Below are 12,807 nucleotides of genomic sequence, written 5' to 3'. Positions count from 1 at the left end.
GTGGGGCAGTTTTCCTTATTTGGCTATAGAGAAACCTTGTAAACACGCTATAAGTAACAATTTTTGCCCAATCATCATGAAACTTGGTCAAAACATTGGTTTTATTGATATCTTGGATGAGTTCAAAAATGGTCGATATCGGTGAAAAACATGGCCACCAGGGGGCAGGGCAGTTTTCTCTATATGTATATAGTGAAAACATGTGAACACTCTAGAAGTCAAATTTTTGGCCCAATTTTCATGAAATTTGGTCAGAACATTTGTTTCCTAGATACTAGAGTTGAGTTCGAAAATGGTTCCAGTCCGTTGAAAAACATGGCTGCCAGGGGGGGGGGGGGGGGGCGCATTTTCCTTATATTTATATAGTAAAAAAAAGCTTGTGAACACTTTAGTTTAATCAAATCAATATACTACAGGTAATAATGGTCATTTATTTGTGTGTCTTTGAATAAAATTTAACTCAAATCCAGTATTTAAAAAATTCAAATATACTTTAAAGAATCAGGGTGAAGAGGTTTATACAACTAGATCAACAGGTCAAGCCTTATATTTGGTGTCTATGGACTCAGTTGAGCACTGGTTAGGGCCATTATGGCCCTCTTGTTTTATATTGAGTATGTTTGTTATAAAATTATAAAGGGTGGAACATGGTCTTTTTTTAAATTATTTTCTGGTGGTGTTTACTGGTAACAATTACTGAATTTACAGAATCATAGGCAGAACTGATAGAAGCAAAATGTGATGCCCTCAGACATTAAAAACGAATAACAGCTTATGATAAAGATATATGGACAAATGCCACGTGAAAGTATATATTAAGCAAAAATAAAGCTTGTTTACTAGTTAGCCAGCGGTGATGGACACTGTTCTTCCTAGGCATAATTACATGTATGTCACAGAGTGAGAAAATTGTGCGGCCAATCCAGGCCTGACAAACCCGGGACACCTTGCTTACAGGGCGAAAGCTCTCCCACCTGAGCTAACAACTTCTCCCCTAACTTGACTAAGTTCAGACTGTGACATTCAGCCCAACTCAAATAGGTATTCGTCCACGAATACAGGGATTCGGGGTTTTATATAATTAACCAAGGGCCTCCATAGGAGTGTACCCAGATAATGTCACAGCCCAAATACACATTAATTATGACTTGTGTTGCATGGCGGTGTGTATATGACTAACAATAAGTTATTTTAATAAATAACTGATAAACAACAACCATAACCATCTGATTCCTTAAATAGTTATACAAACAACTGACAAAGGAAATAAATAGAAGATTTAAACTAGTTACTTGCAGGAATATAAAATATCCTACACAAATAATATTGTGTCTGATCCAGAATGTCCGTCTGAAACAACTTTCAACAAGCAAACTGAATATTGGAGGAAAAGTGAATGATTGAATGTTCCGTGCATGTGTTCAGAATAGGTTAGATTCAACTATATGTTAACTGTAAAACAACTAAGGCTACAGACTATAGGTTTTATATAAGCGCTAACTACAACTACTTGACAATAATATTAAAACAGCACAAAGTGTTTAATATTACTTAATATTTAATTATACCCTATGACATATACATGCTGTTATAGTCTCCATAATAAATTTGTTGATTATGGTACTTTTTAGCAAAGGGACACTTTGCGAAAATATTGTAACAATGATTGCTTTTTATCATGCTTTAACCACTATGGCTATCATTCAATCCATTTTGGACTTCTTTATAATTGTTAGGAAGTAAAAAATGTATGGGTGGCAAATGTATGATGGGCAAACATCTGAAATTCGTCAGGCAGATGATTGAACTATCAAATCAACCTGATAAATGCAAAGGAATTATACATATGTCTCAAAAAACATAAATGAGGAAAAGTCAATTTCTTAATATAGCAAATTTTAATTTAACAATATAAATTTTGTTAATTCATATTATTTAGCCAAAGAGAAATGAGGTCTTTAAATTCAGTGTTGGAAAGATTAATGAGAATGGAGTGAAACTCCTGGACCCTTGCTCATATCATGACCTCAACATCACCTTTTTCAGTGATTTTTTTTTCGGCGTAGCTGTATACGCCAGCTTTTCACCTTAGCCTGACCTTTGTAAGCGACCAATTAATTTGAATATAAAATTTCCCGCCGGTAGGCCTGAAACTTTTCTCAGTAGAAAACGTGTAATCTACAAACAGATTTCACATTAACATTAATATGTTATTCCATCGACTTTCTATTTTTGGGAAGTATAGGGTATGAAAAGGGATACTACAGTTTGTTTAGCAATGATGTTAACTGCGTAATCAGCATGAAACAATTGTATCTCTAATGATAAGGTTTGAGAGATAGAGCAGTTTCACACTCACTTCTCGACATCAATACAGAGTGTGTGCCCCTTTATATTTAGAAAAATGTCAGCGCTAGACCGTTTGTACTTAAAGACTGTGTTCTCATATTTAGTAATAACTACGATATTGCATTCTGTGCACACATAAATTTTAAATCATATAAGTATTGTTGTTCAGTAACCTGATATATACTTTGACGAAAATATTTAAAATTGATTTCGAAATTTACCGTTAAACACTTAAATGTTTAAAGCTTTAAACAAGCCGTCGTTTCAGCAGTGGAATTGTTACCTCACTTTAATGCATTGCATTCCAACCCGGTAGGTATCGAGGTCAGTTTGCGGTCAGTTACAGAAATTGTTATATAAACGCTATCGCGTAAACTATGTGCACTTGAAGTTTATTTTGATCAGAAAGATACTAAATAAAAATATTCGGCAATATTATTATGGTATGTCAATCATAGATTTTTAATGTGTTTTCAACAATTGCATGATAAGGACTATATTTGATTAATTTAATTAGAAATATTTATCCATTTAGACCAATTTATTAAGCATGAGCACGTTGATTCACGATACTACCGTATTAATAATGGAATCGAATATCAAATAAGATTCTAATGTTTCCGGCTGACCTATATGCTTTCATTTATTTTCATGCTTCTTGTGGTTTTCTATTCCATAAATATAGATATCTGAGAAATAACATCTAATAAAGTGAAATAAGCCACGAAATCTGGCGAAACACCCTGTATTTGATTTGCGTGTGATGCAGCTAAGAACTGCACAGAAAAAAAGGCTATTTTTGATCTCATAGATATATCTTTTTTTTAAAGATATTTTTTGTTTGCTTTTATTTGTTATATACAGCCCTGTGCCATTTAGATTGAAAAAATTAGCGTGTTAAACCATGAAATTGCAAAAAAGCACAATAAACCTTGAAATTGGGAAAAATGAAGCATTTTAAATATGATTATAAGTAACAGAATTAAAATTGTTTGTAAGTACATGTTTGACAGCATTTTTAGCTCACCTGATTGCTCAGCTGAGCTTTTCTGACCGGTCTTTGTCCGTCCGTCCGTTAACATTTGCTCGTAAACACTCTAGAGGACACATTCCTTGTCCCATCTTCATGAAACTTGGTCAGAAGCTTTGCACCAATACAATCTCGGCCGAGTTCGAAACTGGGTTGTGCCGGGTCAAAAACTAGGTCACTAGGTCAAAAAAAAGAAAAACCTTGTAAACACTGTAGAAGTCACATTTTATGTTCAATCTTCATGTAACTTTGTCAAAATGTTTGTCTTAATGATATCTTGATTGAGTTCAAAAGGTCTGTTGAAAAACATGGCCGCCAGTGGGCGGGGCAGTTTTCCTTATTTGGCTATAGAGAAACCTTGTAAACACTCTAGAAGTCACAATTTTTGCCCAATCATCATGAAAGGTGGTCAAAACATTGATTTAATTGATATCTCAGACGAGTTCGAAAATGGTCCAGATCGGTGAAAAAACATGGCCGCCAGTGGGCGGGGCATTTTTCTCTATATGTATATAGTGGCAGTATTCCCTATTTGGCTATAGAGAAACCTTGTAAACACTGTAGAAGTCACAATTTTTGTCCAATCATCATGAAAGTTGGCCAAAACATTGGTTTTATTGATATCTCGGACGAGTTCGAAAATGGTCCAGATCGGTGAAAAAACATGGCCGCCAGTGGGCGGGGCATTTTTTCTTTATATGTATATACATGTAGTGGCAGTTTTCCCTATTTGGCTATAGAGAAACCTTGTAAACACTTTATAGAAGTCATAATTTTTGCCCAATCATCATGAAAGTTGGTCAAAACATTGGTTTTATTGATATCTTGGACAAGTTCGACAATGGTTCGGATGGGTGAAAAACATGGCCGCCAGTGGGCGGGGCATTTTTCTCTATATGTATATAGTGAAAACGTTAACACTCTAGAAGTCACATTTTTGGCCCAATTTTCATGAAATTTGGTCAGAACATTTGTTTCTTTGATACAAGAATTGAGTTCAAAAATGGTTTCGGTCAAACCTTGTGATCAAACACTATGGAAGTCACATTTTTATGCCCCCCTTCAAAGAATGGGGGTATATTGTTTTGCTCATGTCGGTCCGTATGTCTGTCCACCAGATGGTTTCCGAATGATAAGCTAAGGCCTAGGATCATGAAACTTCATAGGTACATTGATCATGACTCGCAGATGACCCCTATTGATTTTGAGGTCCATAGGTCAAAGTTCAAGGTCACAGTGACCCGAAATAGTAAAATGGTTTCCGGATGATAACTCAAGAACGCTTACGCCTAGGATCATGAAACTTCATTGGTACATTGATCATGACTCGCAGATGACCCCTATTGGTTTTGAGGTCACTAGGTCAAAGGTCAAGGTCACGGTGACCCAAAATAGTAAAATGGTTTCTGGATGATAACTCAAGAACGCTTATGCCTAGGATCATGAAAGTTCATAGGTACATTGATCGTGACTCACAGATGACCCCTATTGATTTTCAGGTCACTAGATCAAAGGTCCAGGTCACAGTGACCCGAAACAGTAAAATGGTTTCTGGATGAAAGCTCAAGAACGCTTATGCCTAAGATCATGAAAGTTCATAGGTACATTGATCATGACTTGCAGATGACCCCTATTGATTTTCAGGTCACTAGGTCAAAGGTCAAGGTCGAAGTGACCCGAAATAGTAAAATGGTTTCCGGATGATAACTCAAGAACGCTTATGCTTAGGATCATTAAACTTCATAGTTACATTGATTATGACTTGCAGATGACCCCAATTGATTTTCAGGTCACTAGGTCAAAGGTCAAGGTCACGGTAACTCAACTTAGAAAAATGGTTTCTGGATGATAACTCAAGAACTCTTACGCCTAGGATCATAAAACTTCATAGGTACATTGAGGTGACCCAAAATAGTAAAATTGTTTTACTCAAGAACGCTTATGCCTAGGATGATGAAACTTCATAGGTACATTGATCATGACTCGCAGATGACCCCTATTGATTTTCAAGTCACTAGGTCAAAGGTCAAGGTCACGATGTTTCAACTTAGAAAAATGGTTTCCAGATGATAACTCAAGAAGGCCTATGCCTAGGATCATGAAACTTCATAGGTACATTGATCATGACTTGCAGATGACCTGTATTGACTTTCAGGTCACTAGGTCAAGGTCACGGTTACTTGACACAGTAAAATGGTTTTTGGATGATAACTCAAGAAAGCTTACGCCTAGGATCATGAAACAATATAATGGTCAAGTTGATAGAATTTTCTTATTAAATCAATCAAAAATGGAATTTAGCATGTAGATGTTTTGAACATCTTATAACTTTGTTATCCATCTGACATGTGTGCATTATAATCATTGCAGCTTTTTTAAAGATGTTTGTGGTTTAAAGTTTTTTTTGTTTTGGTAATTAAACACAAAGCACTAAATTGACAATTTCCAGACAGACTAACAGTGGGCTGACCTTGAAACGATGCAAGATGGAATGTAATTCATTTGTTTGTTTTGTAATTTAAAATCTTAACATGTCAACTATGAAAACACTATACAATTATTATTTTGTTATCAGACTAGGACACTACAGTTCATATGTGCTCTAAAATCTACAAGTACACAAGAACAAACACACACAACTCAATTTGATATTAACCCATTGATGCCTAACATTGATTATGAGAGAGAGGAAGGAATGAGTCATGCTGAAGGATACACACATTGATTGTTTATGAAGTTAATGTATGGGATCAGGAATAACATTTTGCTGTAATTTGTTGGTGGTCAACAGGCTGTGTTTAAAGAAGACATTAACAATGGATATATGCTACTGCTGATAAAGGGTTCTAAAATATACAGCTACATGTACCAAATTTAGGTTTGGAATGTAAATTGCTAACTGTTGGCTACATTGATCATGACTCACCAATGACCCCTATTGATCTTCTCATCACTAGGTCAAAGGTGACAGTCACAGTGATTCAAAATACAAAAATTGGTTTTCAAATGATAACTCAAAAACACTTTCACCTAGGATAAAGACTTCATAGGTACATTGATCATGATTATAAAAATACCCCTTTTGAATTTCAAATCACTACATCAAAGATCAACATCACAGTGACTCAAAACAATAAAATTGTTTCTTGATATTTACTGATAATGCTTACGCCTAGATTCATGATCTTCATAGTTACATTGATCATGACTGGCAGATGACCAACATAATGTTCAAGTCACTAGGTCAAACGTCTTAATAACAATGACTCAACACTGTAAAATGGTGTCCAGATGACAACTCAAGAAACCAAGGTCAAAAGTAGTCAAAGTCACAATGACTAATATATTCATATTCACACAATGGCTGCCATTACAACTGACAGCCCATATGCAGGCATGCATGTTTTACAAACAGCCCAATACATTTGGTAAACATTCAATGAACACACACTTCTCAGGTGAGCGAACTAGGCCCATCTTGGCCCTCTTGTTTATATCATAAAGTGTTGCTATCATTTCTTCTTACTATGAAGACAATGTTTAGTTAATACTAGGGATGCAAGAGGTTACACAAATGATTAACCGGTTAACCTTTTTCCGTAACCGGTTATTAACCGGTTAATCGAAACGCCTAAAGTAGTTAAAATCATTTAGAGTACGTAAAATATGTCATACCGCTCTGTAGAAACAAAAGTAATTTCAAATTTGAAATCGCTTGCGTTGATAACAATCCAGTTTCGTAATAAAATGAATTATAAAAAATATTTTCATAATTTTGTAAACATATCCTATATATTTTATTTAGTTTTCCTGCGTAAATGCATAAGAGTAAAAAATTAAAGAACTACACAATGTTCATTTTCACATGTTATTAACTTATTTTTGGTTTGGCCGCTTATATTACCTTCGCGCTGTATCGCTCACAAAAATGGTGTGTTTCTTTGTTCATACTGTAATAATTTTTTAAACTCAAATTGGCTTAATATAGAAATGGTTTTCCCTTTCAATTCGATGTAAAGTGGGTCATGTGTGTTCAACGAATCCGCATCTATTCTTATTCGCTAATTGCATATTTTGTTGCTTGCATTTTAGCGTTTGTAACCGAAGTAGTATCGTTTGATTTTCATTATACAATAAAAAAATGTGCGTAAAATAAAGGACACACATAAAATTAATTTTGAACGAAATGTAAGTTGAATATTTAATATAATCAGTACATCTATGTAATAGCGAAGTTACTAAGTATCATGATCTCTAAACGGAAAGTGACGTATGTTTGTCGACGTACCATAGCGCGCACATTTTACGCAATTACGCAAATACTTAATTTAACGGGTTTATTAATTTGTTTAATTGATGTTTAATTATTTAAATAGTTAATGATTTGCTTTCTTAAATAGAACTTGCATCGGACGGTAATGGTGGAATCATTGGACGTAAATTATCATAATGATATTAATTTTTGATAAAGAAAAAGGACATTAACTCGTCAAGATTTTAACTACGAATTCAATTAGCGATAAAATTGTTACTTATAAACACGGTATTTTTGCGAGCAATTAGTGTTGGATATTGGTTAACAAAACATCAAAATAAGCCGTCCAATGTCTCAACTGTTTTTTATCGCGAGTTCAATAAACGTGTCAACTACGTCCTCGCTATAAGCTCCCACTCACAGCAGTTCGCTAGTTAAATTTTAGCGAGTCAAAAGACCAGTAGTGTCAGTTATCAAAATGTACCCCTTATTTGTTATCACAAAGGTATTGATTAATTGCTTGATTACTTTGATTGTTGACACGTTATTTATTACAGTCGATGGTGCGTCATGTTGTTTTAACTGGTCGCCCGCGCAAGTTGGCAGTATGTCATGCGAAAAATGTAAAATCGTACGAAATATTCACTGAAAAAAACATAATCATATATTTTTTCCAGGTTAACCTTTTCCCTAAAATGTAACAGGTTAACTGGACGTTTCGGTAGGTTAACCGGTTAACCGGTTAACCTCTTGCATCCCTAGTTAATACCCTTTGACATGTATATTAAACTTGCAATAATCTATAGATTCTTAAATACACTAGTTTGGAACGATACTGGTCTTAAATGCTTTCACTTTGCGAGTAGACTGAACTCAAATTTTCCAACACTGGGTTCTGTGACACACATTCACTGTGCAGATGTCTAACAAATATTTGTTGTTTACGTTGTCTTTAGTGTTAATTGACACATGCATTAAATTATCCCCAAATAACCATATGACGATTCCATTGGTAACTTGAATGTTATTTATCATTTTTGCTGTTCATCTAATTTCTCTTCTGCTTGCCGCCATTTTGGATGATGTCGTTAAAACAGGCGTGCTCAATCCTGATACATCGACTATCACCGGTATCCTCCGCAATATAGACATGTGTGGATAGCAACGTAAAATTGTATATATTGGGCTGCATTCGCGAACCAATACGTAAGTCAGTTGTTGTTCGGCGACAACTCGACACACTTGCTTGGCTCTCATTCTACGACATTATTGCAGAATAACATTATAATCTTATTGGGAAAATGTGGCATTTTTGTGGGAAACTTTTGGTCAGATTTTTGGGAAAAAACGTTGATTTTTGTGATTGGGAAGCAGCCGAATATGGGCGGTAATTTTGGGCAAAAAAATCACTGTTTTTCCACATCATAAATTATCTTTATATTAAAATGTAGTAAAATTATATATAAGTATATGAAGAGAAAAAGAATACAGTGCAGAGACTAGCAATGAGATGTGCAAATGACTACTGGCCTCAGCTCTAGCAGATCATCCAGCTATCGGCCGATACTGGAAACATTAGGGGATATGTACAACGGCATCAAGAAAGCCATGGGCCCCGCCCTGGAAACCTCAGCTCATTTATGCTTGCCATTGGCGAGACCATCCACCAGAAAGAAGGAAATCTTAAGCCTGTCTTCAGGAAAAGCTCCAGGAAAAGATGGCATACCACCAGGAGTTATTGAATGCGTCAAAAGTGTGCTCCTTGATCCTCTGTAACCTGCTCTGTCTGTGCTGGGAACCTCAGGACATTAGAGATACCAACATCATCACCTTGTACAAGAACAAAAGCAACAGAAGCCACTGCAAAAATTACAAAGACATATCCCGCCTGAGTTTTGTGGGTAAATTCTTTGCATGTGTCATTTATTGAACAGACTACAGATGCATTTGATATCCACAGCAGCGTCCTCGCTCCCACTCTTTTCGGAATCTTCTCTGCTGTCAAGGGTGACTATCTCCACACCGGGTCAGACGGCAGTCTGTTCAATCTGACTTAACTTTAGGCAAAGAGCAAAGTACAGGAGGTGATCATCAGGTACATGCTGTTCGCAGGTGACGCTGCTCTGGTCATCCACACCAAAACAGAATTGCAGAGACTGTTGGACCGATTTGTAAAGTCCTGCTACAAGTTCAGCCTGACTGACAATCAGCCCTGAATGAAAACACATGTGATGGCTCAGCAAGCCAATTCACCTCTCAACTCCATCAACAACTATGAATTAGAGGTGATTGGGCAGTTCACATACAGTGGATCTACATACTGATGACCTCTGATTGGATGCAGAGATAAACTAGAGGATTGGCAATGCCTAACAACCCTTGCCAAGCTTTCACAGAGAGCGTTGAACAACAGCATGCTGATCACAAACAACATGATAGCTGAGTACAAGGCCTTCATGTTAAGCACTCTCCTGTATGCCAGCAAATCCTGGACCTTATACGTGTCTCAGAAGAAATGTCACGGACGCGTTCTTGGAATTTTATGGAACGAGGGCGTAACAAATGACGATGTGCTGGAGAGGGCAGCCATCCATAGCATGACCATTCTTTTGCGTCAGTGTTGTCTAAGATGGCTTGGCTTCTGATGAAAAATGGCCATCCTCAAAGACATATGGAGAAACACTGTCGGGACACCTTTCGGATATAAGGCTTTCTGCAAGCACAACTTAAAGGGGCCTTTTCACAGATTTTGACATGTATTGAAGTTTGTCATTAAATGCTTTATATTGATAAATGTAAACATTGAATCTAAAAAACTCCAGTAAAAAAAAAAAGAATAAAATTAAAGAAAGAAAAAAGTAACCCTCCACTGGGCTCGAACCACTGACCCCTGAAGAAAACGCCTATCGCTTAGACCATCCGTGCTCATACAATGATCGAGTGATGTATTTTATACTTTATATAAGCAATCCTCGTAGTATCACAAAATATAAAGACAACAACAGAACTCAGTAAATAATTCAAGTGTTTCGCGTTGCAGCGCTTTATAATTATCAGGTTTTTAAATCGTCAAAAGATGCATATAATGGATATTTATAGCGTGGTATATGTTCAGAAAAACTGTTTTCTCACAAATATCATGACTACAATGAAAATGTGCAATTTGAAACATTTTTAGTTGTTTGCGTAGGGAACAGCTAATGTTGTTACTGAAAATTTGAAGTCCGTTCGGCTCATCTACGGAAAGCCTACTACCCGCCACACCTGCTGTATCTGCGCGAGAAAGAGTTGTATGATTTATGCAAGAGGTTTGAGTTCTCCAACTATATTCATCCACCAATGGAAACATTATGTGAATATCGTGTTAAATGGAATATTTTTGAACGGAGCTTATAGTGTTTTTCCCAGGCCGTTTTAGCGTGGCGCGGCGCCATGCCCTTTTTTCGTAGCACCACGCTGCCCCCTTTCAAAGCCATTTAGTGCCATGCTGCCCTTTCCAAAGGCCGCCTCCCTTCCCTTTTATGAGCACCCGCTGTTTTCCACCCTTATTGAAAACATTTTAATTGCCCCTTGACCAAACTTCTAAGCGGACTAGTATCAGAGAATGGCCCCAAGGCAGCGAAGATTCGCGCGGTTGTGAATTAGTCATGCGTGAATAACCCCGTGTCAATATCAATCGATAATGTCAGAGGCTATGTTATACCAAGCGCACTAATCGGTCGGTGATGCGTAATCCTCCACGATAAAATCGTGGACTAATACTTCAGAGACTTTTGATGAAAAACTCAATGTTATCCTCATGAAAATTGTGCATTTCATGCATAATTCAGTGTTATCAAAACATTTATTTTTACGCATATTTACATTTAAAAACACAAACAAATTAATTCTTTATCATTATCGTCTTTAAGATAATTAATTATTGAAATAATTACTGAGACATATACTAATTGAATAAAATGCGAATCGCGTATTAGGTGGACGTATTATACGATTTTATGTTGCTATGCGCACCTGTCGCTAAATAATTTTAACAAGATGGCGGACATACAGAATTAAATTGTGACTCGGCAAAAATTGCAAATAACGTCGTAAACGATCGAATTAACGATGGAGATCATACATTTAGAAGGAATTGATGAAATATCTGTGATAATCAACAATGCATAAAAATGTTTTAGATAGCAACTACATATTTATTTGTAATTACTCAGTGGATGTATGTCACGGAAACGAGTGTTTGTAAACCAAGAAATATAAAAGTTGTGGCCCAATGAAAAATTGCTTATTCTACTAAAAGTATAGATATAATATTACAAAAAAACATGAAATGAGCAGTTCTGTTTTGAAAAAACAAACCATGTCCATTCCAAGTTTGATATCTGAATTCACATAATTAAATATTCCTGAGATTTATGCCTTGAATATTTCAATAGATTATAATATATTATTTGTAATCCCACGCCAAAGGCACAAATATTGTTAAAAAGACCATTGTGGGTCAATCAGTCAGTCTGTCTGTTCAGTTGGCCAGGGTTGTGGCATACCTGACATGAAATCCTTTCTCACCTTACCACTGGTACAAGTAGGGCAGTTATCATTTACTGGTCCAAGTAAGTGCACTCGGTACTGGTAAACCTGCTAACCCAGGAAATGCACGAGTTGGTTTACTGTCCGCCATCAAATGACTTAATTACTGTTGGAAAAGGATGGAAAACCCAACGAAACAGACAAAGAATGTCCATCCGTACAGGATTCGCCCTAAAAGACGCATTTTGTCTAGCATAAATAATTTTTCTTACAAAGCTTTGATGCTTGCAGTGAGGATGTGTATGATCACATAATCCACACACACACATCACCTGACCTCATTTGACCTTGACAGCAACCTACTTTTGGACATGGTCTACTAAAAAGATTCAAAAGCTCAGTTAAGCCAAAATGACGAGTTTCATTTTTATACCATACATGTAACGGCATGCTAAAAAGCTTTGATACTTGCATTGATGTTATCTATGAAAACATTCAACTTACCCACATCATCTGATCTCATTTTGACCTAGATATTTACCTATTTTTAAAATAAGACTAATACACAAGGTCTAAATTCTTTGTTTACCCTAAATGACATGTGTCTTTAACATCAATAATTTTTCCTACTAAAAGCCTTTAT

At 36.1% G+C, this 12,807-nt stretch overlaps 1 long non-coding RNA gene across 1 annotated transcript; it reads left to right on the top strand.

Annotated features, from left to right (window-relative positions):
- The first annotated feature begins 5,238 nt into the window (after window positions 1-5,238).
- Window positions 5,239-5,673, top strand: LOC127849604 (uncharacterized). The gene is made up of 2 exons (XR_008034947.1): window positions 5,239-5,346; window positions 5,492-5,673. It is a non-coding gene; the product is annotated as an uncharacterized LOC127849604 (long non-coding RNA).
- Window positions 5,674-12,807: the final 7,134 nt, after the last annotated feature.

This window comes from Dreissena polymorpha, chromosome 11 (genome assembly GCF_020536995.1).
Source record: "Dreissena polymorpha isolate Duluth1 chromosome 11, UMN_Dpol_1.0, whole genome shotgun sequence".
Taxonomy (NCBI): domain Eukaryota; kingdom Metazoa; phylum Mollusca; class Bivalvia; order Myida; family Dreissenidae; genus Dreissena; species Dreissena polymorpha.
The sequence above is the reverse complement of the archived record's forward strand: the minus strand, read 5'-3'. Positions and strand labels throughout refer to the sequence as shown.